This window comes from Vulpes vulpes, chromosome 2 (genome assembly GCF_048418805.1).
Source record: "Vulpes vulpes isolate BD-2025 chromosome 2, VulVul3, whole genome shotgun sequence".
NCBI classification, from domain to species: Eukaryota; Metazoa; Chordata; class Mammalia; order Carnivora; family Canidae; genus Vulpes; species Vulpes vulpes.
In genome coordinates, this window is record NC_132781.1 from 121,612,503 (window position 1) to 121,634,994 (window position 22,492).

The 22,492-nt window shown below is 48.0% G+C and overlaps 1 protein-coding gene across 3 annotated transcripts in view; it reads right to left on the bottom strand.

The window, feature by feature from the left end:
• Positions 1 to 18,016, bottom strand: part of FGF1 (fibroblast growth factor 1) — an 86,853-nt gene extending 68,837 nt beyond the window's left edge. For 2 of the 3 annotated variants that reach the window (XM_026018263.2, XM_026018244.2), the window contains exon 1: positions 17,045 to 18,016. The gene's annotated coding sequence lies outside the window, so the exon portion shown is untranslated. Of the gene's footprint in view, positions 1 to 2,843; positions 2,976 to 17,044 lie in introns of those variants that run through there. The other variant, XM_072749880.1, reaches the window with a different exon arrangement.
• Between the last annotated feature and the right edge of the window lie 4,476 nt (positions 18,017 to 22,492).

The following is a 22,492-nucleotide window of genomic DNA, read 5'->3' on the forward strand; positions in this document are numbered from 1 at the left end:
TGGAGCAGCATCATGAGCCCTACAGATACCCCTTGGGGAAGCTGTGGAATTAAGACTTTTCACTGGGTTTGCAACAAAACAGAATGACTCTCAGGGTCTAAGGAGCATGCCGAAGAAGTCTTAGCTTCTCAGAACTTGTTTCTGCTCATTTAAAAATCCTAAGGCATAGTGCAGTATGCTGGCTGAGCTGGGCTGTAGGGTTTCACACAATGCAGCAGTAGTGTGGCATCGTTGAATCAGAGACCAGAAAGCACAGCATATTAGATAGGATTCCCAACATTTACCTATTTATCCGTCTGGCTGTCCTATCTGAACATGTCTCAGACATGATCCCCCCAAAAATGTAGCACTGAAGCCAGGATATGGAAGACAACGTGGCATTATAAGGATGTCTAGACTATAGAAAAATAAGCCAAACTCAAGCCAGGGGAAGAAATAAAGCGAAGAAAGGCCACCCACCTTGTAGTTCCTCCCGGGCAATAGAAAGGAGTGGGCTTTCTCTCACTGCCAAATGTCCACACTCCAGAGTTCTTCTTTTAGGGCGATTTGAAGATTGAAGTGCCTCCTGCAGTCAGGCTTTGGAACCTGGAGCCATGCTCATCCAGGCTATCTATGGCTAGCTGCTGCCCATTCCTACACAACTTGTTCATGCCCACAAGGGATGGGGGAAGCCCGCTGGCTGACCTACTGGTGGCTGCCTGTGTACAGCACCCTGGGCAACCAGCTTTTCCCTTTTCCTGCCCTTCTCATCCTGTCTCCCCCTCTGGCCCTGCGCCCATAGATGAGGATGCCACAAAAGTCCTGCCTGCCCACCCTTATTCACAAAGGCAGGTTTGTGTGGAGCTGAGCAGGGCAAGCTGTCAGGGGAGGGCCTGGGCTCCACACCTCTCCCCTTAAGGAAGTAGACAGGTCCAGTCCAGTGAGTTGGGGAGAGGGTGTCGCCCTTGTAAATATCTCCTCACAGGCTCAGGCAGAGAGGCATGGTGATTATGTGAGAGGAAAGAGCTCTGCTCTGGGCACCTAGTGCGACAGGGCTGTGTAAGAGGGACGTGTCACCACCCAAATCAAATCATACTAAGCCAGTTGGGTTGTAATTAACTGCTATCCAATCCTTTGCCCCTGCATCAGTCCAAAAAGCTTTCCTTTGAAAATCTCCTCTATTTCCTAGTTAATATGTGTAAGAGAAGATGTGGCCACTAACCATTCTGCGTTTGTCATCTCTCAGAGATTATGATTTACAGTGTGACCTTGAGCTTCACTGCTCTCGTGGTCACTGTCCCCATTCACTTAATCAAACCACCCTTGTTAAGTATAAGGGACCTGACAAAACACAGTAAAAGAATAAAGGTGGGCAGCCCCCGTGGCGCAGTGGTTTAGCGCCGCCTGCAGCCTGGGGTGTGATCCTGGAGACCCGGGATCGAGTCCCATGTCAGGCTCCCTGCATGGAGCCTGCTTCTCCCTCTGCCTGTGTCTCTGCCTCTCTCTCTCTCTCTCTCTCTCTCTCTCTCTGTGTGTGTGTGTGTGTGTGTATGTGTGTGTCTCTATGAATATAAAAAAAGAAAAAAAAAAAGAATAAAGGTGAGGTTGTGGTCAAAGGCATGGGCTCTGCAGTCAGGATTCCTGGATTTCAATCCAGAAAGCCAATGTACCTATACGATGAGACCAGGGATAGTGGCCACCCCAACATGCTCGTTATAAGGATGCAACAAGGTATCATGAGTGAAGCACACAGCTCCTGGCACATGGAAAGCATCTCATAATTTTAGCTATTGTCTTTGTTGTTATGATCATTCAGAATGAGTAAGACAAACTCCCTGCGCTTGATGGAGGGTAAGAAGTGAAACTGTCCACAAGACAGACTGTGGTTAAGTGGCATGATGGAAGTGTGAGAGCCTGGGGAAGAAGGGATCCAGGAGAATGTAGTGGAAGCTGCAGCCATAAGGACAGGTAGGCTTCACGTATATGGACACAGGATGGAGCGATGGCTTGAATAGGGGCTCAGGTGTGGGAAGTAGAGGTGGTCTTCTTCCCGCAGGAGGATGGGTGTTGCTGGGCAGGGGATCTGCAGGACGCACGGGTCACCTCACCCTCGTTTGGAGTCAAATCATAGAGAACCTCAATGCCATTCTGAGGAGTTTGGACTTTCATCTGCAAGCACTGGGAAGCCAGTGGAAATCTTTGAGAATTTGGAAGATGCTCCTGGTAACATTTTATAGGAAAATGGTGGTGGGAGAGGGCAGGGCAGAGGCAGAGCAGAGACCAAGGAGCACAGTGCTCTATGTTTCCATCCCTGAAAAATTCATCAGTCTTCAAGTCCTTGCTTACTGCTGCTCATCTTCTTTGCTAGACTGCAAGGTGGTCAAGGGCAGGGGCCGGGTGCTTCCTCTGCATTATCATATCCTCAGCATAGTCCCTGGTGTTCCATAAATAGTTGTTGAATTGAAAGAGGGGGTCCTAAACTAGAGCCATGAGAGCAGGAAGGAAGTGATGGGTCCAGAATCACTGGCAAATGACAGGAACTCAACATAGGAATCATCAGATAACTCCCGGTGTGGGTGTGCAGGATGGAGATAGGAATGGAGAGGCTGCTTGACAGAATGGAGGTAACCAGGAGAATCCCACTCTGCAGAGCAGACATGAGCTCCTCGTGGCCTGTGCTACATCTGAAATGAGTCACCCATCTGTATGAAGCTGAGGGTGGGGCAGACAGTGAAAGCAGGAGAGGTCTGAGGAGAGGTCAGAGTTGGAGGCAGGTGGAGAAGAGTCAGAGCAGAGGGGAAAGGTGGGATCTTCAAGGGAGAACAACCTGGAGCCTCAAGAGAGAAGTGAACAGAAGCGGCTACCTGGGGGATGCCCCACGTTCTCAGAGATCTGCAATAGAAGACAGTTGTCCCAGAGAAGCCACAGGAGACAGGCCCAAGGCACAGGATCACAGCATTCAAGGGGCGAGCTGACACTGGTCCACACTGTGGAAACTACAGAGGTTAAACAGATGGCAAATGGAAGACAGAGCCTCAGGTCTCCTGCCTCCAAGCTTTGTTATTCCAACCACTTCTAGCGCTGCCACTAAGGTCCTTCTTCTGAAGGGAGGGCCTGCATATGCCAGTGCTTCCCACTTCCTAGATGGGAAAGCCCAAAGGCCAGGGCAGAGCATTCCAGTGACCCCAAGCTAGTCTGAAAAGCCCCACTTCCTACCTTATCCTTCCCCATCTTATCAGTCTGGGGCACCTCCGTCTCCTTGCCGCGCACCAGCTACTCTCAAGCCTTCATGGTTGGTTTAGGAACTATAAACCAGGGGCAGCCTGGAAGGCCCTTCCCCTCCGATTGCTGCTAATTACAACTCTTCTTATCCTTCTGGGCCTCTATCGAGTACTACCTCTGTTGCAAAGCCTTACGTGGTATCTCTAGTAAGTAGGGTCCTTCCTTCCTTCAGGGGCCTTGGAGCGCCTCACCTAGCAATCAGGTCATTCTTTCTAGGATTCCATCGAGTTGTTGGCTTGTCTCTCCCCTCCAGTAGCTTAGCTTATGTATGAGAGCAAAGAACGCACGCTATCTTTGACTCGCCTGTCACATGGGCTCTTAAACCCAGAGGGCAGTCAACCAATACCAGCAAAGCCTCTGAAGAAAGAAATCCTCGGGAGCAGGGGTTGCTAGCACTTTTACCGCTTCCAGTTATTTACTCGGAAATTATGGGGTGCTTCCTAGTACTTGGCTTTAGGAGTTGGTTCTGTAATTAATATCTTGGCTCAGTGATGCATTGCCCTACAATCACATGTGTTGCCTATGTTCTCTAGAGCCATTTGATACTGAGGATACACTATTACACCTACACTAAGATTTTGCTGAGCATTTCCCGGAGTTACACAAAAATGGAAAAATGTGGCCTGGCCATCAATAGTGCTTTATCATATGTGCTCTCCCTGATGGCATTTTAGAGAAAGCCCTGCACAATTCCACCAGGATCATAAACATCTTTTAAGAGCCATGAATTAGGAGGATAAAGTTTCCCAAACACTCAATTTACAAACTCAGAAAGCATCTGTTCATTCAATCATCTATCATCTTCTGCCCCTCCACACAGGCTCTGACAGTGTTTAGATGTAATGAATATCCTGATTTATTTCTCAACAGCTTGCTGTCTGTAAGGAAAACACATATTCAAGAAATATGTTCAGCAAGGTTCGGTGAGCGCCTACTATGTGCCAACAGCATGTCTGTGTTAACAACATACAATATACAAGTCAGGGTAGTTCTTTCTGTGTAGTCTGTGTTTTAGGGGTTAGGTATTTTCTGTTTTGTTATATAAAACTGAGAGCAGTTTAGGATTGATGTAGACAATCCTGCTTTTTTTTTCCTCTCTTTTTGCCTGCTTTGTTTTTATTTTAGGATAGACATTTATAAAACACAGCTGGCTAAATGCTAAATGCAGCTGTGAACAACAGAATTTAAATATATCTCTAATCCAGCAAACCTGGTTCTTGGCAAGGAAGGGGAAGAAGTTAATTGTTTTTTAATTTAATCTTACACACAGACACAGACACACACAAAGAGTAAAAGGGTAATGCAGCCAGAGGGTATGCTGAGTGATTTTTTTTTTTTTTAAGTTCATTTTACTTGGATCCTGCAGGATAGGCAAAGCACTGAACTTGTGAGAACACTCTTCCTCTCTCTTCATCATGAGAGAAACCACCATTTTCTGAGCATTCATTCTAGGCTGGGCAAGTGCTTAAGAGAGCCTTATCTGATTCACCTCTTTGTACCCTCTGGGGTCGATGCCATTTACACCTGAAGAAACTAAGACTCAAAAAATGAACTTGCCTGGAGTCGCCCTGCTGGCTAGGGGTAGGATTGGAATTTACAGCCAGCTCCCTAACACCAGGGCCCATATTTGTAGCCACAGCTGGGATTTTTCTTCACCCACCTGCATTTCGAAACGATGGCACTAGAAACATACTTGTGAGGTGAGTAATGACAAGACTAGGAAAATGAAGAGTACTGTAAATGACATCTCCCTTGCTTTGATTCTAAAGGACACATGCCAGAAATATGCTAGTTGGTCTACCCAAAAGAGCCCCCTGGATAAGACGGTTCAATACAGCATTATTAATATTAGTACCACAAACTGAATATCCAGTAATAGAGGGCTCATTAAACAAATTCTAGGGAAATGTACAGTCACAGTGAAGAATACTCTTTTAAAAGAATATAAAATGGAATGGAGAATGCCCATGATATATCCCTCAGTGAAAAAGTAAAAGTCTATAAATACTGTATGATCCCATTGTTTTACGCATCCATGCCATCTATATGCATAGATAGACAGGTAGGTAGAAAGAGATGGGCAGACACAAACACAGGAAAAGGACTAGAAAAATATCAATATTACCAGTCTTTTAATAGTGATTACCTCTGGATAATGGGTAAATCTTTTTTTCTGGTATTGCCTACATTTCCTATGATGAAGTATATGAATGATGTAAAGATAATTTTTAAATTACACATACTCATGAACCCAACAATTTCAGGAAGCAAATAGTTTTTGAGCATCCACTATGTACTAGGTGCTATGTGTTTCAAACATTAGAAAATAAAATAAAAACAAAAAAAGGAATCTACTCATATCCCTGCTCCACTCAGAATTTGGATCATCTCCTTCTGGTCTTTTTCAGAGCAGTTTTTAAGATAGAGGAGTCACAAAGCAGGCAATCCTGAGCCCTGGTTATTAGGCGTTTGTTCAGCCAGTAGGGGCCAACCGGTCCCAGAGCCCTGACTCTGCCACTTATAGCACTGGACATCACTGCCCCCTCAGCCTTAGCTCCATTATCATTAAATAGGATTAAGACTGATACCTGCCTTGTCAGTCTCTTGGAGGATTCACTGAGTTTCTACAAGTAAAGTGCCTTGAAGTAGGCTACAAGTAATGCTGTTATTCTTACTATTATATGTAGAATAGCTACATTGCTATTCAATTTTGTTTTCTATCTCATTTCTTCCAAAGAGTATAAATAGTTGCATTTCTCTTGGACAGCAGAGACCACTATTCAGGTCCTTCAGGGATATAAAGTCAACTTTGAATTTTGTATGTAGGTGAGATCACTCAATCAAAGCCATTTGGCCTCATATCTAAGCCAAAGCTGTAAAGGACAGAGAGAGCCGCCAAGGTGGAAAGGAGCCTTTATATGCCTTTCAGAAGATCATGGGAGCCAGTGTTGGACAAATCTTACTTAATTGGGTTTGGAAACCCAATAAATACGGCTAGTTATAGGCAATAGGACATCTAAACTTTTACTGCTTTATTTTGACTACCTCTTGACTTTGGGGCTTGGTGTCTACTCTGTCTTACAAAAGTGGGATACTGTCTTGTGATTCTTTGGAAGGAGAACATGCAGTGGCAGGCTGATTCTTGCAAGAGCCTGCCTATTTCTAGCTGTGGCACTGCCTTGCTCCAGCCTAGCCACCACCGTCTCCTTTCTGCATGATTCTGAGCCCTGCTAAGACACGTCCTTCCTACCCTCCTGACCCTCTTAGATACCCGTCTGTTCTCCACTCAGGACCTGATAAGCATCTTAAAATGTCAATCATTGTGTGTCACCTCCTCATTCTGATCCCCAGTGGCTTTCCACTGCCCTCAGACAAAACCCCCAACTTTCTACATGACTCCACATCTCTGCATGATCTGTTCTTTGCACACGTCTCCAGCTTGAGCACGTTTCCCCTTTGTCCATGATGCTGAAGTATCCTGGCTTTCTCTTGGAGTTCTAGAACACACCAAGTACTTGCTCACCTCAGAGACTTACCCCATATTCTTCCTTCCACAAAGAATATTCTTGGCCTTATTCTTTGCATGACACCCCTCATTCTTCTGGCCTTCACTTCTGTGCCACCACCTTACAGAGGCTTTCCCTGTCTACCTAATTTGTAATGGCTTCTCTTATTCCAGTGCCTCTGTGTCCTTTTTACAGAATTGATCTTAACACAGTTCTACTTATTGCATTTACGTATTTGTTGGCTTACTTGGCGTGTATGTATGTGCTCAGTGTTGCCTACCCTGTTAGAATGTAAGCTCCTGGGGCGCCTGGATGGCTGAGTTAGTTAAGCATCTGCTTTCAGCTCAGGTCATGATCCCAGAGTCCTGGAATCGAGCCCCACGTTGAGCCCCACGTTGAGCCCCACATTGAGCCCCACGTCGGGCTCCCTGCTGGCGGGGGGCGGGGGGGGGACTGCATCTCCCTCTCCCTCTGCCCCTCCCCCTGCTCCTTCTCTCTCTCTCTCACACACACACACACACACACACTCTCTCTCTCTCTCTCTCTCTCTCACACACACACACACACACACACACTCTCTCTCTCTCAAGTGAATGACTAAAATCTTTAAAAAAAAAAAAAAAAGAATGTAAGCTCCCCCAGGGCAGGGACTGTATCCTTCCCTGTTGTTGTGTCCTCTGGCAAACTCCCTCAGAGAGAAGGTGCCCAATAAATATGAAAGGAAGGGAGGGGGGAGGAAGGAAGTCTCCAAAAAGGGGGCTGCTTTTCTAGGCAGCCCAGTTTCCAGTGAATGTGGGCAGTGTGTCCTGCTTAGCCCTAGCATTACAGTGCAAGTTTAAAAATAAAACCCCTGGGTGGAGTGAGAAGCCTTTAGAGAGGATGGGGGAGAGATAATGAGAAACATGAGCGGCCAACGCAGGCCCAGCAGGATGTGGGACCGGCCAGGAAGAGAGAGGGCCCTTGACTCCGGGGAAACAGACTTTGGGGCTGTAATGGTCTGACGAATGTAGGACTACTAATTAGTCACCAGAGGTCTTTCTCTTGATCTGCGGCGTAAAGAGACTCCAAAGTAGTCAATTCAGGCTGTGATTCCATCCTACAACAAGACGTGTTGCGAGCTTTTTTGAAGAGACGTTCTCTATAATTGCTAAGACAGGGGCCCCCACGCCCTGCAACTGATAGCCGTTCCATCAGGAGAAGGGAAGGCCAGGAGGTAACTGAGGCGATGAAGCCTGCTTTGGCTCACCCTCCCCCTGACCCTCCCCAGGGCCCATCCCAGCGTGGGATCTGAACCTCCCACCACAGTAGAGCCTCGGCCAGACATCCTAAGGTATATCCGCCCTCCAAAGGCTTGGCTCAGTTCTGGGGCAGCGTAAGTCAGGGAGGGTCAGGTCAATGGGTCACTAGAGACAACTCGGACATCGCCTTGGAAATGCTCTGCCCCCATGTGCACTGCCTGCGTTTGGATCCACCCTGAAGCAGCTGTGTGTTAAATCCTTGGGTCTTGGTGGGAGGTGGAGAGGCATCTGGGGAAGGTCAGAGTGGGTCACGAAGGGGTCCACCTCCTTTAAGAAAGACCATCAGTCTTCAGGCCTTCGTGAGAAGTCTGACGTCCCAGGGGAGCAGCAGGCTGAAAATACATAATCTGGGCCCAGCCTCTGTGGTGCAAGGATGGGCTGAGCGGAGGGAGGGTGCTGCCAGCATTCCCCTCCTTCGGACCATGACCCGGACCCCTTCCCACAATGCATCTCTCTGTGCTGCTCCAGAAGCCAGGCGATGCGCTCACGGTCACCTGGTGCAAGCGAATATTTGCACGCCTTTAAAACATTGATCACCACTGGGTGTTTTTTCCATCTCCACAGCTCTGTGATGGTCAAGAAGGCCACAAAAGAAGGAGCACAGAGAGAGACAGCTGGAGCTTTACACACCACGCTTAGCCTCCAACCTCCAACTCTCTAGAGGCCTCTCTTGTAGAGAAACATAAAACATAAAGCTTAAAAGAGGACCAGTTCCCTACCCAAGGCCACTCAGGAGGGAGGGGCGGAGCACTGGACCGGCCAAAAGCAAAATCCAGGCCAGGCCAGCCTACAGCGGCCTGTGGCTTTCATCCTTGCAGTTGAATTCTCAAATGATTTAAGCTCAAAGTCCCGGACCAGGGCCCTAGGGCAGAATCTGCGAGGAGTCTATGCCCTGAGGAACCCCATGCCCCCCGGACCATGGGAATCCCAGAGCCATTGTGTGAATTGAGCCGAAGGAGCCTGCGGAAGATGACTCCTTCTTTAATTGTTTGTTGGAAACGCCCTCAGCCTGAAACTGCTGAACGAGTAGCTTGTGTCTGTTTCATGCTTCAGCTCTTCAAAGGGTCTCCTGCTTTCTTGGCTAGTTCTAGGTTCCTGACACGAGGGCTGTAAGTGCTGAGAAAGCACAGGGTGATAATTGTCCCTTGGAACAAAAATTAAAGTTGATGGCGGAACAGCAGGACGGCAGGTGAACTTCATGTCCTAGGCACAATTTTTTAGACGAAATGAATTCTTGCAAAAACTTCTAAAAAAGCCTTAGCCAGACTGCAGACTTGTCAGTAGCAATAATTAATGTTTTATTGGCAAATACCATGCTATGTGTTGCATACTAAAACAATTTTGGTCCTTTACCTATACTGTTTCCCTAGTCTTAACCCAATGCTAGGAGAGAGCAACGTCTAGCATCGATAATGTAACACGGAATGCACTTCACCTCTATTAACTCACATACTCCTGGCCACAACCCCAGGAAATAGGTGCCCCTATTCTATTTTACAGAAATGAAGTGTCTAACTCTGCCAGGGCCATGCATCTATTGGGAGTCAGAGCCAGAATTCAAACGCAGCCTCACCCCAGAGTCCATGCTCTTGAACATCTTGCTACCCTACCGTTAGGCACCACAGACGGTCACTCTGGACTAATGAAAGGGTAATGAGAGCAGTGGGTCAGACTTGGAACTATGAGATGAATCTTGGGCTTCTTTGTTTACTCTCTTTCCAAGGAGCTTAGAACTCTCCTTGCAGAGCCCTCAGCAAAGTCATCCAGGATCAGCTGGGGAGAATGGCAGCAAGTTTTTTGTGGCCACCTGAGCGAAGATTTTATCCTTGCTCCTGTAACTTAAATTCCATATCACTAAAGCCCAACCCATTCCATGACTCTGAACCAGGGGAATGTTCTCTGGGCTGGAGACTTGCTCTGTGTGGGCTCCAGGGAGGGACTGGAGCCTTCATCTCAGCTCTCCTCACATTGCCATTTCTAAACTCTGACAGAGATCTTGAGAAACGACAAGAAGAATCTCATTTTCTAGACGCTCTTTTAGGTCCCCAGAAGTACTAGTGTAGCACTTTGCACACATTGATTAATTGATGCAAATTGCTTCTATTCCCATCAGACCAATGGTAAAGGCAAAGATGCATTGTTCCATCTGCCTCCTTGGGTGCGAGGGCTGGAACACACCAGATCAACATCTCCCTTCTAGGTGTCTGACATCACTTGTTTGCCTTCGATGCACAGTAGCCAAAAGAAGTTATTCGTCTCTAAGCATGAATAATACAACAAAGCTGGATTTTTCCAGGCAACCAAAATGAGTCCTCTGAAGAGATGAGACTAAGCTGGCTAAGCCAGAGTAGATGGCACAGAGCATGGGGAGCTGGGGGGTGGTGGTGTGTTCTCCTAAGTCAGGGTCAGAGGCACTTGGTGCAAACTTGTCAGCTTTGCTTCAGGTGTGATGCACCGCTTTCTAGAGCTATGAGGAGCAACAGAGTGCGAGATCCCACTGCTGCCCTTGGCCTTGGCTTTCCCACACCAAGACTGGAGTGATGCACTCATTCATTGGGCCAGTATTTACTGAGCACTCGCTCTGTAGCTAGGGTCTGTCCTAGGGATACAGCACAAAACAAGATAGATAAGATCCTGCTCTCACGAGGCTCGTGCTATGTTCCAGAGGGGAGGATGGGCAATAGTAAGTTTTAAAAAATTGACAGGAAAAATATAGACTGACTAGTGCCATGATAGGAAGAGACAGGAAAGAAAGCCTCTTTGGGGAATTGCCGAGAGAGGTGAGGCCCGAGGGTGAAAAGATCTGCTATGTGAAGAATAGGGTAGAGCATTCCAGGCAGATGGAATGGCAGTCATAAAGTCTGAGAGGCAGGTAAGGACATGGAACTGTAGAGGAACAGAGTAGAGGCCAGCAGGGCTTGAGTGGGTCAGGGGGTCTTGCTCCCCAAAAGGCCTCGGGCTGCTTACTCACCTTCTTGAAAATCGCTTCTCTTCTCCAAAGTGTGCTAAGAACCTGATCCAAGAACTCATCCTTGCTTAGCCAAATGCTGTCCCTCTTTAGAAAGAAACAGGAAGAGAGTTCTTCTTGTGGCAGGCGGGGCACATGGCAAAGGCGTGGCATTGGTTTTACATAGGGACCACCCGGGCAGATGATGCCAGCAACCACTGGCACTGGGAGAGCTTTGCCAGTGGTGGGAGTGGTGTGCGGTGGTGGGGCACTCGGCCCCTGCGAGTGCTGCAGGCCCAAGCCGTGACTTGCCTGCTCCAGGCCCGTCTCACTGCTGCTCCCATGAGCTCAGGAATAAGGCAACATTTGGCTTTGCTCTGCTCCTTTCAGACGCCTCTCTGCCCACTTTCAGCCCTGATACCCTCGGGGGTCTTTCTGGGCTTCCTGCCCTTACCTCCTTCCCAGTCACAACCTGAATCTCTGCCATCTTCCAGGGCCCCACTGAATAATTAGCCTCTGGAATGCATGCCTGCCCCTGTAGCTGCAGGCGAAGTACAGCAAGCAGAGAGGTTCTGTTCCGAGGCCTCTCTTTGTCCTCCAACTGATGCCAAACATGGGGCTGCCTGGTCAACCCATCTGAGGTGCCAAGCTTGCTAATTAACCTCGCTGACAGGAGAGAACTGTACCTATTTGACCCTTAGCAACAGGACCCTGACAAACACCTAGAAAGTGCTCTGTTGAGGGTCGACCATGGCTAGAACACGTTTTTAGGAAGCGTCCTGGAATTCAGTCCCTAGAGGCAATGCAGCCAACCTCAGGTTTGTGAGCTCCAGAAGCCTGATGTCTTGCTCTAGGGGGGAACCACTGCTAAACCATACCATTGGCATCTCTATTCCAGTTTTCTTTTGTTGAAAGGAATTGGCCCTATATAGGATCGCTTTCTTCTCTGGCCTTCTGTGGTTCTCTTTTGAAGCACCTAAATCATTACCACAACGGCCATGGTCCGGCCCCCTCCTGGGCCTTGAGTTCTGACTGGCTCCTCTTCTTCCCTGCATTTCAGCCACACTGGCCTTTCCTCCACTCCTTGGCAATGCCACACTTCCTCATCCCATGTGACCTTGGCCATACTCTTTCCTCCATCTGAAACACTCATCTCTCACCCAGTAGACCCTTGCCAGTCGCCCCACATCTGAATCCAGGCATCACGAGCTCACCAAAGCTTTTCCAGACCCCTCTGACTGAGTCTGGTACTGCTTTTGCTTTCCTGAGACACTCAGGAGAAGTACTACATGATTGAAGTCTGTGTCCCTACCTGGTCTCTAGCTTCCATGAAGGTAGGGACCCATCCATTCCAGGCTCTGTAGCCGTAGTGTTGCACATGCTCCCTGCACACAGGTGGTATCCCACAGATGAGTGAAATGGACCCGAAGTGAGCATTAATGACCCTCTAGGATCCCCCGTCCCAGTCCCCAGTCTCTCTCCTTTTTCTCTTCCTGCCTCTTTGTTTCTTTACATTTCCTTACCTCCTCCCTCCTCATTCTTGCTATTCATTCCTCCTTCTTTTCTGGGACTTGGACCTACCTGTGACTCCCATGAACACTGTTTAAGCCAACAGAAGAACAGTCACAAGTTAAAGACAAGAGTTCATTGTCATAGCTTGGTATGATGCGTTGACCTAAGCTAGATTACCCCAAACTCAGGGCCTGCAGGGGGAATGTCAGACTCTGGTTCCCACTATCATAGTTTGCTAGGGCTCCTATAACCAAGTACCATAGACTGCGTGGCTCAAACAACAAAAGTATACAGTATATATACTTCTGGAGGCCAGAAGTCCAAAACTGAGGTATCAGCAGGGCTGGCTCCTCCTGAGAGCCGTGAGGGAAAGAGCTGTTCCAGGCCTCTCTCCATCTTGTAGATGGCCTCTAGCTCCTTCTGAGCCTGTGAGGGAGGGATCCAGGCCTCTGTCCATGACTTGTAGATGGCCCTCTTTTCCCTGTGTCTTCATGTCATCCCACTAGATGTGTCTCTGTGTCACAATTTCCCCATTTTATAAGGATGCCAGTCATAGAGGATTAGGTCCCACCCTAACGACATCATTTAAACTTGAATTTCTTTGTAAAGACTTCTCCAAGCCAGGGCACATTCTGATATTTGGGAGCAGAGGGGAAGTTAGGACTTCAGTGTATAAATTTAAGCAGAGGACCTAGTTCACCTCATAACATCTCCTTCTACCCATCCATCGCCCCAACCCTTTTTGAGTTACTGAAGGAGAAAAAAATAGGGAAGCACAGGGACATCTTCCCTTCTGAGGAAGTTATATGGGAGCCTAGCACTGGAAGTGGACAGGAGAGGAGTGTGAACCCAAGAGCAAGAAGAGAAAGACCAAATTGATGAACAGCTAAAACTTTGCTTGTTGCCTGGCTTAGAGGTCACAAGCCGCTGCCATGGTAATTGGCTCATCCTGAGTTCATACCCAGATCAGCCACTTACTAGCAGTGGGGCCGTTGCCCTCCCTTGTAAAAGATGGGTAAGGACTGCCCCTAACTGCTGGGATGGCCGTGAAGACCGAGTGAGGGTAGAGATGGAGGGCTTGCTGTGTGCCAGGCACGTAGTAAGTCAGGATGCAGCAGGTGTGCTGTCGTCCATCTTACTATCGGGGGAGGGCTTGTCCCAGGAAGATGGTCATTCCAGAAGAAGGTGATGACAAGGAAGAGACTCATTGTCACTGATAGAAGCCAAATGGCTCTGTGTTCTTGTTCACAGTAACGAAGAGAAAAGAACCAGAGCAGTGATCGGACTTTAGCTGTGGCCCTTGGACCAAAGATGGAATCCCCTGGACCACCTCCACCCCAAGAAAATGCAGAATCCTGGGTCCCTCAGGAACCAGGCTAAACCTAGGTACCTGATTTAAAAAAAAAAAAAGCTCCATTGTGATTGTTATGCATGTGAAAGTTTGAAAACCACAGGCCCTGGAGAGACTGAGATGAGTCTTCTCCAAAGGAGCCCCCACATCTACACTTCCCTGGCACAAGGTGGGAATGCCTCTCACACCTACCCCCATCACTAGCATTCCTTGGACAAATAGAGGTGGTCTTGAGCAATTGTGCGTTAAGCCAAGCAGAGTACCTGGCACAGAGTAAGGGCTCAGGAAACGCTGGCAACCAGCACAGAAGCCCTTCGAATTCGGAATGCTCAGAGATACAAGCAAAACGCCATGCCAGTGCCAAAGTGCCTCCATGCTGCCCAAAAGGCGTCCCTAGTGGCCACTCATAGAGAGTCACTTCGGACTTTGGAATAAATGGACTGTGGACACCCTTTTAAGACCCACCTTTCAGTAATAATAGCAAAGACATAGTCTTCGCTATAAGCCAGGCACGGTACTCAGAGCATTACTCATTTGATCCTTTCACCGACAAGAATGGTACTTTATTATCCCACTTTACAGATGATGAAACTGAGGCACAAGGCCACAGGACTAATAAATGGCGCAGTCTGGGTTCAAGCCCCAGGGAGTTCAGCTGCAGAATCTATGCCCTTGGCCACCCTGTTAGGCTGCCTCTCTTAAGTAGTGATATTTAGGAATCAGACCATGACTATTCCCTTCCCACTGGCCCAGATGCTTATCCTTATTCCCATACCTTGGACTCTGCCTCCCAGCTGAGTTAGACATCCTGTCAGTCCAGGCCAGAGAATGCTCTGTTACCTGCCCATCCAGGTAGGTGCCCTCCCTTCTCTGCCATTGCATGGGCTTGATCCAGTTGTAACTTTAGATGGGACACCTTGTCTCTACTCGACGAACATTTGTTGATTAGCAGATCCTTTTTTTTTAAAAGGATTTATTTATTTATTTATTTATTTATTTATTTATTTATGACACACACACACACACACACACACACACATACACACAGAGGCAGAGACACAGGCAGAGGGAGAAGCAGGCTCCATGCAGGGAGCCTGACGTGGGACTCAATTCCGGGTCTCCAGGATCATGCCCTGGGCCAAAGGCAGCGCTAAATCGCTGAGCCACTGGGGCTGCCCAGCAGATCCTTTTTCAAGGGAAAGAAACCCATTCGCTTATAATTTGTGTTATGTGTAGGTGTAGACTTACCTAAAACAGAGTTTGCCTGTGACACAAATGACTACTGATGATTTTTCCAGTAGTTCAAATCAAGGAGCATTACATTAGCCAAGCAACACCTATTTGATGAAGTGGAAGGGGTATGCCTCCACTCTGCAGCATCACTAATTCCTAGAAGCTAACACAGCAGCCTCATGGTAGCCTCATGATCCTCCAGAGTTCACGCAGGATCCACAGAATGCATGTCAGCAGATTAAGCAAGCACACTGTCTATTCCGGGGTCAGGCATCCCTTCCCTAAGTGTAAATGAGCATATGATGTCCATCTACCATCGCCACTGCAAGTATAATCACCATGGTTGATGCTACTGGCCTGTGAGGTCAAACCACTTAATGAAGCAGATAGTGTCTCCTTAAACCCTTTATAGAACCAAGCCATATATACATATGTCTGCACCAGATTTGGGAGGCAGTTTACAAGAAACTCAGTGTTTTCTCTTCTTAATTCTTTGTGTATTAACTTTGCTTTGGACTAAGTACCTCATTTGCAAATCCATTTACTCATACTAAAAAAGGCAAGGTCAACACAAGAAGGTGTCCAGTGTTCACCAGCTGCCCCTCACCAGCAATTTGATGATCTTGCCTTCAGATATACAATCTCAAAAGGGGAATTTCCTCAGAAGCCCTCAATGACCAACACAAAGAAAACAAAGGAAAAGGGAATTTGTGACTGTGAATCACAGTCTCCACCAAAATCCACACTCATTCACCCGCACAGCCCCAGTAAACAGCTGGCCAGTGCTTCACCAGACACCACTTTGCAAAGCTAGGCTCATTTCTTTTCAACCCTTTGCCCCCATCAGGCTGGCTCAGCCTCCCACAGAGCCCGGCTCGTCCTTTGCTGGATGCTTGTGTCCCCGTCCCCCACTGGTGTGCACAGAGCTAAATCATAAACAATCACATCCCTGTAGGGAATGAAAGGGAAAGTGCCCAAGCAGAAAAGAATGCAGAAAAGTGGGAGTGGATTAAAACAGCTGGAGAAAGCACAGAGTGTTTACATTCTGCAGAGTCACAGAGGGAACCCAGATAAGCTGGGTTCCTCTTGGGTCTCTGAAAAATGGGTACTTGATTGGATACCTGGATTCTACCCCAGGCCTGGAGGTTAGACTTGTCAAGTGCTCCGCTCTAGAAGCTGTACACTTGGGGCATGTAATCCGGACGTGGGTGTGGCTAGCCATTCTCTGCTGGTGCCTGTCTGCAGGGGTACTGAGAGGAGGATGTGATTTTCAAAGGAGATCACAAGGAAGGTAAGGAATAACCCAGGGGGCTGCTGGGGCCACAGAATGCCAGCCTGTCGAATCACCATCAGCTAATCCTATATTTCAGCCTGACCTTTCTCCCCAAATGTTGATAAAGTCTGAGGTGCCCACCGGAGAACAGACTTCCCGAGGCAGCTGAATGTCCAGGCTCCGCCAGGGTGAGCATGACACAGCAGGCTAACACCAGCCGGACTCACCAAAGCCACAGATTTTGGCTTCTGCCGAACCCAAGGGGCCACATCCAGCCCGTTAGTAAATGAGAACTTTCTGCCCTTTCCAGTCCTCACCAGCTTGGCAGTGGAGGAACAGAGGTGCCGGGCAGCGCTGGGCATGATTATTTTTACCGTCTCTAAACTCCGGGTGCTATTTTTACCTGCCTGGGCCGTTAGCAAGCCCTTCCCCCAGAGCAGTCTGCGTCATCCACCGTCTAAGCCGAGAGAGAGGTGGGCTGCTCCGTGTCCCCCAGTGGTATCTGCTTAAAGCATCCTACTGCCTCAACTTTCCCCAATTATCTTCCCTCTCGTGTTGTTGTTGTCCTTGCACTTGGACACACCCCCACACACCCCCACACACCCCCTCAGCTCTACATGTAACCTGTCCTTTGTTCCCCAGAACAGAGACTCAGATTCTTACCTGAAAAACTTGCAGGCTGAGGACTGTGCCTCTTCGTCCAAGGGGAGAGGGAATCCGTCTGCTCCCAGTCACTGTCGCTGTGCTGCAGCTGCTTCCCGAGCAGCCCCACGCCGGCTCGGAGCTTCTGGGTTACTGCAGCTCTGTGTGGGGAGAGGGGACGGGCCGTGGCACGCGCATCAGGTCGCCGGTCCGCCTCCAGACCGTGCCACAGAGTCGCCACCGTCCCGCAGGGCTGTGTGGGAAGCGGGGAGGCCGGGGGGGGGGGGGGGGGGGCAGTGTCAGGCTCTCCGTCTCCCCCTGGCCTTGGTTGTCAGCAGAGGGGACCTGCCTTCAGACAGCAGCCGACGCTGCCCCCCCGGGACACACACGAGCTCTCGGTGCCCAGGTCTGACGGCCAGCAGCGGCGGGCCGGGGTGAGCGCGGCTTGTCTCGGGGCACCGCTGAGCCGAGTGGACTGCCGGCCTGTCTGAGCAGAATCCTGTTTATTTGGAAGGCTCAGTCGCCGGGGAAACAGCAGGTCGCGGCTCAGAGACGCTCCTCTGGAATCAGAAGGCTGCTGGGTGAATGAGTCCTCTGACATCTGGCACCCTGCACGGGTGTCGGTGTCTGTGTGTGGCGGGGCGTGCGTGTGAGTCTGTGCCCTTCCCAGAGCCAAGCCTCGCAGGGGGCACGGCGAAGCCACTCTGGGCCGGGCCGCCCAGGCCGGGGCCGTGGAGTGAGCCTGTCGTCCCTTCCCCGCGGCCAAGCCTCTCCCTGCTGGGCCAGGCTAACGAATCCTCAGGTGAGCCCGGCTCCCGGGGGCGGGGATTGCATCAAAGGACAAGGGGCATCATCTTTCTGCCAACAGCCAGGACAGGGTGAAGGGGGGAGGAAGCTGCCTGTGCAAATAACTCTTCGGCTAGAAAGGGGATGAAGCTGGAAATTGGATTGAAAGGATGCAGATCGGGGTGTATCTTGGAAGAGACTAAATGGAAACATGATTAACAGTTTCCTATAACTGATGAAGAGTCCCTCCTCCTCGTGTAGGCATCTGGGCCTTGGAGGGCTGTGTGTGTGTCTAAGCACCCCCCCCCCCCACCTGATGATTCAGACAGGCAGGTACAGACTGACCTGTGAGAACTGGAAATAGGCTCTGTTCTCCACTTCCCCTTGGAAGGTGGAGGTGGGAGCCTCCAAACGCCTCCTGTAGCATCCGGAGAGCCATTTTGTGCCTCCTGAGGGGATGAGTGTCAGAGAAGCTCATCCTCTGGAACAGAAGCACAAACATCCCCTAGCTCCAATAATGGGCAAGCTGCAGCTCTCCTAAAAGCGACTTGAAAAGTACCAAAAGAGTTGATTTCACCAAATTTTATTAATTTGGAACGTCCATGAACTCCCATGTCCACAGATTCAAAGGTGCTCTTGATTTACTTTAAAAAAATCATAATCTGGGGCACCTGGGTGACTAGAGCATCTGTCAAGTGTTTGTCTTTGGCTCAGGTCATGATCCCGGGGTCCAGGGATCGAGTCCTGCATTGAGCTCCCCGCAGGGAAACTGCTTCTCCCTCTGCCAGTGTCCCTGCCTCTCTCTTTGTGTCTCTCATGAATAAATAAAATCTTGTTTTAAAAAGTAAAATGTAAAAAATAATAATAATCTTCCTGAGGATCTGCACATTTCCAGAGGGCCTTCTGAAGCACAAAAACATAAAAATATTTCAGACAATCATCTTCTCAGTATTGGAGAATTATTAGACCGCATCCAGTATGCGTCTTAACTTCCCAGCACATGGAATGATAGATTTTCAAGTTAGGGAACACTGAGTTAGGAAACTAGGCCCATTGAAAAGCAAACTAAAAATTCTGAGGACAGAGAAGCAGCTCAGGGTCTCACCAAGGTTGTTCCCCCTAATTAAAGCCTTGGCTGTGACTTAAAAGCAGGTGTCCCTGATTCAGGGTCACACCCTTGAGCTTGCCCACACAATGCGGCTGGCACTTCCGGGGCAGCTAGGTTCTTCAGGACTCCCTGGTCCCTCCTCCCTCCTAATGGAGATGAAAGGGACCCTGCTAACATCTTCCCTGTAGGCCAACAGCAGGGTTGTGACGATCCCGTGTGCCCAAGTATGTGAAAGCACCGTTAAAAACACTTTTTAAGGGTAACGCAAGTCTAAGTAATTATTTTAGTTTTGTTTTTCCATTAAATCCAGTTGTGAAATGCTGTTTTAAAAAACACACACACCTACACAGCTTTTAGGCAAATATAATCCCTAGCTACTGATATAAACTTACTTTCCTTACTGTGTATCTGGTATTCGGCAATCTTACTGTACAAATACTGGGTAATAGTGACTCCTTGGTTCCTTCAGGTATTCACTGTAATATAATCCCTCTCAATATTGAAATTTTTAAAATGTCACTCTAATATCCCCCAAGTTTCACATTTACTTCAACTTTCATGTCAAGCATCTCGATTTATCTTTTAAATAATATACGTTTGGATGTTTTGACTCATGAGACATGATAATACTTTCTGGCCTGTTATTTAGCATGGGAAGAGACATGGGGGTTGCCTCATCTGAGAAGTCTGGCCTCAGAATAGCCCTCCAGCTCTGGGCCAGGAAACAGTCTGTGGAAATAATAGCTGTGGGGGCTGCTCATTAAGCATCCACGGTATGCCAGATCCTATACAGATCCCGTAACAGAAACCGCCTCTTCCCTCAAAGCTCTTAGACCATTTTTCTGCAATGGCCACAACCTGTATGCAGGGCCAGCAGAACCCTAGTAGAAGCCTGGTAGGTTTACCCACAGAGGTGTGGCCGTGGCCGAGTCATCCACACCGAAAATGTTGTGGCTGGTTCCAGAGGTGAGATTTTTTCCTTCCACATCCTAAGAGATTGACTCACAATGGAGCCCTTGAGTGGTTGCTCTTATAGAACGTGGCTCTGAACCTCTTAGAAGAGCCTTAGCAGGGTGATAAAGGTAGAATGGGGCATTTCTGTGGTTTTACTTATCCTGTGCTCAGTGCCTCTGAAAATCAGACATCCCTTTTTTGACTTTACTAACGTGAAAGCAGAACCAACAGAATTAAAAATGTCCCCAATATTCTTTCTCTCCAGGCATAACCTATAAGCCATGGATGGCTTCCTGTCCCTTGAATCTTGAGGCTGAGAGTCAACATTGGCTTTAAGATTCCTCCTTGTTCGTCCTGTTTACATAAATGATGCCGTTATTTGAGACACACACCAGACACACTGCATTTTCTTTCTAATTTCATTTGACCTTGTTGGGACAAACAAATCCTAATCAGCTGACAGGAGAAATCAGATGCTGCATTATCCTCTGTCCCCTAGCAAAGTATTTCCTTCTGTTTATGCCAAATCATGCAATTAAATGAAGGGCATGCTGGCCTCATGGTGAACCAAGTGCCAGAATGACCGGGGAGCGATTTGACAAACAGGGCAGAGAGAAATGCAGCAGGCATTCACAGGAAATTGTATTAGTTGCCCAAGGAGACCCGAAAGCCACAAACATCACCAGAGTGGCAGGACAGAAACAAGGCCTAGTGGTTCTCGAGTGGGCAGTAGCCTGATCCCATCACAATCCAAGAACAGGAGCTCACCCCACAGTCAGCCTGCCTTTCCAGCGACTTCAGGGGCCAGTGCTTGGAAAGGACTATAACACATGTGGGGTGGGCTTCTCTCTGATACCGATCACCCATCACCTATTCTATTTCATATTTTCTGCAACATCAATTTTTCATTCTAAAATATTTTATCTTTTAATAAAAGTAATGCTTCACACACGTGACAAAAATGCATGACATCCAGAAGGCTATAAAATGACCCTCCCTAATCCCCTTTCCCCAGAGATAACCACTATTAACTCTTTTTTCTGGATCCTTCTGGGGGGAAAATGGCTTCATATACCTGAATACAGTGTATAGGCTCAAGAACAATTTACTAGGCACAGTGTCCTGCATTGTTGTTTATTTTTCCCTTAATAACACATCTTTGCACGTTGGTCTAGTCCATCCAAGGACCAGTATTTCTGGGTTATTGCAATATCCTCCTAGCTGATTTTCCTGCTTCTACCCTAACCCTCTATAGTTCATTCAAGAGGGTTCCTGCTGGAAGAAAAATCGGATCATGTCTCTGTTCAGAACTGTCTGGTGTCTCTGACTTGTTCTAAGAACAAAAACTAAGCTTGCTACCACCACCTGCTTCCCTAAGTCCACCCACTATAAACTCCTTGCCTCACTATGTTCTAGTCATGCTACTCATCTAGCCCATAGTCCTACCTCAGGACCTTTGCATCTGCTATTCCCTCTACTTAAAGTATACACATTTATTTTTCTGCCCCTCTTTGCATGATCTCCTCTTGCTTATCATTTTTTAATTTCAGATTAAAAAAAGCATAAAAGCAGTGAGGGAATCCCTGTTTTTTTTCCTTCATACACTTTAGTACCATCAGAACATTATCACATTCAATTATTTGTTTACTTGTCTCCTGTCTCCCCTGCCACACACACACTGGAATGGCAACTCCATGAAGAAAGCAGGCATTTTGTCTGTCTTTTCACCACTACATCCCCAATAGCTAGACCAGTGGTTCTCAAACTTGGACATGCATCAGAATCACCTGGTGGGTTTATTAAGAAGCGTATTGGTGGGTTCCAACTCTAAAGCTTCTAATTCAGGAGGTCTAGGGTGGGCCTGGAAATATGCACATCTAACAAGTACCCGGGTGATGGTGAAATGGCTGGTCCAGGGACCACACTTTTAGAACCCCCAGTCTAGACCACGCCTGCCACACAGTGGGTGTTGCATATTTATTTGGTACATGAATGCCTGAGTCTGTACACAGGGGTCTGCCACCTTCTTTGTCCTGCCAGTTTCCTTTCCACTTCATCATTTATTCATAGTTATGACCATAAGCCTCCTCAAATTCTTTGACAAGAGGGCCCCACGTTTTGTTAGCCAAAATGATTTATCTCCACTGATTTGTCAGCAGATGAGTAAAAACATAAAGTTTTATAGGGTCCAAGCAGAGCCCGTGAGAGTCACCTCTTGTTCCCTGACTCAATAAACCGTCAGACCAAAGGTAGTCAACTCTCACTTGACATGTGACAGAGGAATTCCCCCAGAAGCAATGGCTCAGGCCTCCCTTGTAATTGTTTAATAACTGTCCTCTTGGCTTGGATTCAGTTTCATGCACTGGAACACACATGCATAGTCTACCTGGACGCCAGATTATATAAAAGGTAGAGAGCTCGTGGTTTTCCTGTGAGTCACAAAACCCCTGAGAATCTGACAAGATCTGTAACCCTTTTCCCCAGAAAAATCACACACACACACACACACACACACACACACACACACACACACATTTTTTAAATATTTAATTCCTGGAAGTTACAAGATACCCCAAGTTCATTGTGGCCCTAAATTAAAACCTCCTGATTTAATAATTGGC